Below are 3,922 nucleotides of genomic sequence, written 5' to 3' on the forward strand. Positions count from 1 at the left end.
TGGCTGGAGTGTCTCACAATTGGCTGTCAGACAAGGGAAGGAAAATCCCAGCTTTAATGGACTCACTCTTGGCAAATTAGGGGGTTTCAAAGAGCCCCGCTGAGAAAAGAATCACCTCATGCACTATCCTGTAAGGCGCAATTACATCAAAATCCATGTATGTAAAATCAGGTGTTGATGGGCTGCTCCTTTGTCGGGGTCCAGAGCCTCTTCTTTTAAAGGTGTGCTATGTAAAATTGCATTAACGTGAGGGCCGTGAAGACCCAACTGGCAAAAATTATGGTATAAGCACAAAATTTGACAGTTGAGTCTATATGGCCTGACTAACTGATAAATTACATGCTTATTCCATGTTTGTTGCCAGCTGAGTCTACAGTATATGTACTTCAATCACCCCTAAGTTTGCATGCAGTGCACCTTTAATGTGTCCTCAATTGATCCAGCTCATCCTGTGCAGGGGTGTTTTCCAGGGGTATTTATATCTCCCCGAATTTGTGGACTGCCTGAGGTACCTTCAGTGCCCTAAAGCAATTGCCTATCACCTTGATCGACATCAGTTTATCACCACTCTCTGCGTTTAAGTACCTTAAATGCTCCCCAAAGTCAATAGGAAGTGCTGGGGATTATTGATCACGGGACTATCAGTCAATGCAGACAGCCCTTGAGAGACTTGAAATTCCTCTTACTGGAAAACGTACCACTTTTTGAAACAGAAAGAGGGAGTGATCTTTGAGGTTTTTCAAGTCATATTATACAGTTCTCCACTGTGGCGGACACTGAATAGCCCTCTGTAACTCCATGGGTTTTAATACAAAGAGCAAATAATCCTGAAGGAGCCTGGAGTGATGCTACAGCAAGCAAAACATTGGTTTCTTGGCTAAAATCCAGCTCTCTTAAACTATGGCTTTCTGCTCCCTTCAGATTAAAGAGCAATGGATAGGTTTAACTGTGAGAAATGAGGTGGAGAAGCAAGTTGGAGAGGATACATCAGATGTTGTAGAAGAAGAAGACTGTACAGGGGTATCATAGTGTGTTATGTATGTATGTATAAATGTATGATGAGAAGATGAGTTTTAGAGATTTTTAGAAGAAGAGTTTTTAAGATCACGTTGATATCGTTAGCTCATGTTTTTAACGCACAGAATGGAGTTATGGCTCTGCAGCCATTTCTCTCAGGCTCTGCTTCTCTGAGGTCAAAAATAATCTCATTAGCTAAGTTAAACTTCAGTGGGCAGAGTCAAAGAAGTACAACTTTTTTTTCTGGCTAATATTAGATTCAAGCCCATATATTGGACTGGCACATCCAGGTGCATCCCTGCCTCTCTTATGGAGAAAACAAACAAGTTCCACAGATTGAAATATCAAATGACCTTTAAAAATGCATTATACATTGCCAGATCAGACTGCGTATTGAAAATCTTTTGTACTGTATAGCAAAAGGTCATATAATTATTTCACAACACTGTCTGCCATCAAGTGCCTCCACTACTTTAAAAAGTTCAGTTTAATCCATCTTTAAATAGTGCATGAATAAATATCTCTCTCATGACAATTGAAACACAAGTTTCAATGTTAATATAACACAAAACCAGTTACCTTGAGTACTTTTAGTATTTATTTATTTAAGTTGCAGACAAAAGTTGCATTCAAATTCAAACGGTTAAAGGGCGTTTGCACTCAGAGTAACCCAACTAATTAGGGTTACTTTGATTTTCATTTCATTTTATTGGTAACACTTTACAATAAGAGTACAACAATTAACGTTCGTTAATGCCGCAATAAACATTAAGTAACAGGTAATAAACACTTTGGGCAAAAATTGAATCGTAGGCAACTGGACTTGTATTTGTCTTAGGAAGACGTTTCGTCTCATATCCAAGGAGCTTCATCAGTTCATGCGCATCGGTCTTTCTAGTCCGCACTAGTCAGACTAGTGCGGCCCAAAGAGAACGATGACCTGGATAAATAAGAATATCCATAGACAGGTAAACATTAAGTAACAGTTAACTAACCATTAACTAATGTGTTTAAGAATCATGTACTAATGCTGTTCGTGGTATTCATTTATATGTTATTTAAGGGTTATTGTAGATATTATTAACATTAGTAAATGCCATAATAATCATTAACCAACAGTTAATTAACTATTACGGCATTAACTAACATTAACTAATGTTAATTGTTGTACTCTTATTGTAAAGTGTTACCATTTTATTTTCATCATAGAAGCTTTCAGCCTGTATGTTTAGCTGAAATGTCGAAAATAAAAGAATATTCGATCTGATTTTGAAGATTTATTGGCTAAAAGTTAGTATGCGTGTACAGTTAAAGAGTGAGAATGCCACATTTTGGCATTTTGGATATCATCTAAAATTCAGTTTTCTAATTTGTTACCACCTTATGGGATTGTTCCAAGATACTCGACCCTCAATTAGAATATTCTTAACTGCATTTGAAGGCAACATCTACTTGCTACTTGTTAGCCTGACTAACACCTGACTCTGGGGAGTGACTATCTCTCTAGAGCCCAGAAAGGCTCTTTTGATCTTGTCAGCTTACTTTGCAGATAATTAGGAGTGACATTCACTGCTGGTTGGATTATCACCAATTTTGAAATTAATATCTCATGATCATGATTGTTGCTGATAGCATAGTAAGGATGAGCGCACATTCATTTGGTTGGTATGCAAGGTGTCATGTGAATTAAGACATGAGAAACTGTCCCAACAAGCAGTGACAGCTCCTTACTGTTTGAAGTAACTTTGTGGTCATTTTTGCCTTCATCAGAACTCTAAAGAAACAGTCTCCATTCACGCCAGCTGCTTCGGAGAAGGCTGAAGTTAACTTTCTGTGTGTTGTAACGACATTCACTGGCGTTTCAGCTGACATAAAGGTCGAAATCGTCACTTTTGTTTGTACTGTTCCTTTAAGGCTGTCTGTGCGGTCTCCTGGCAGAGAGTTGGTACACTGACCCTGCTAAGCTGCCAGATTTTCCACCTACACTTTGACTCCATCCTGACTGAATCTCCAGTTAAGACTTTTGGCATAATTACCAAACCTGACACTTTGTTGCATGTGCTGTCAGTGAACTGCTTCATTTAATTTTATAGTATGGTAATACTGCTACCAGCTAATGTTGGCAGTATCACAGTGATTTGAGCACGCCAATATTCACAGCATTACCCAAATGAACTGTAAAGCCCTCTTTGGACACGATTAGCGAGGTCAGAGGAGGCCAGGAAAGTTAGTTTTCCCCATGCATATCATCAATTTCACTCCGTTACTCGGATGATAAAATACTTTACTGATGGACCATAGCAGTTGGGCTCTTCAACTGAAATGTTTACTTTTCATCAAATAGTAGCCACCAAAATGAATAAATACATAAATTAATCTCTGAAATCACACAAATGCCACCAGTTTACTTGTGCAAAAAGCAGTCTACAGTTTTAGTGATTTAGCCTCTGTGCAATTAAAAGGAAATCCATTTGTCTCTTCCAAAAGGAAACATGGAAACAAGGAGCTGTGATACATTATTAATTTGTGGTATTGAAAAAAGGAAAGGGGTAAGACAAAAAGTCACAAATTTTCTGAAGCCTGCTGCAATATCTAAACTAAAATAAAGCAAATCTAGCCGTTCTGAGCTATCTGGATTTGTTAACTATCCTAACCAAATCTTCCAACACCATAGACACCACGGGCATAAATGAAACACACAAATTTGCTTCAGTTTTTATTTTTCTTAATATTTTGACCATTCAGATTTGCCAGTTAGCTAACTTGTGTACCAAAAAGCTGTTCTCGTTTAAGTTTAACTGAGCCAAAAGATTATTTCTGCCTCCGAGAAATGTTTTTGTAACTAAACCCAAGTTTGTTCAGACAGGGCTCTCCAAACTATGGAGCCTATTGAACGCCTGCTCAC

The sequence above is a fragment of the Myripristis murdjan genome, chromosome 23, assembly GCF_902150065.1.
Source record: "Myripristis murdjan chromosome 23, fMyrMur1.1, whole genome shotgun sequence".
In the NCBI taxonomy this organism is placed as follows: domain Eukaryota; kingdom Metazoa; phylum Chordata; class Actinopteri; order Holocentriformes; family Holocentridae; genus Myripristis; species Myripristis murdjan.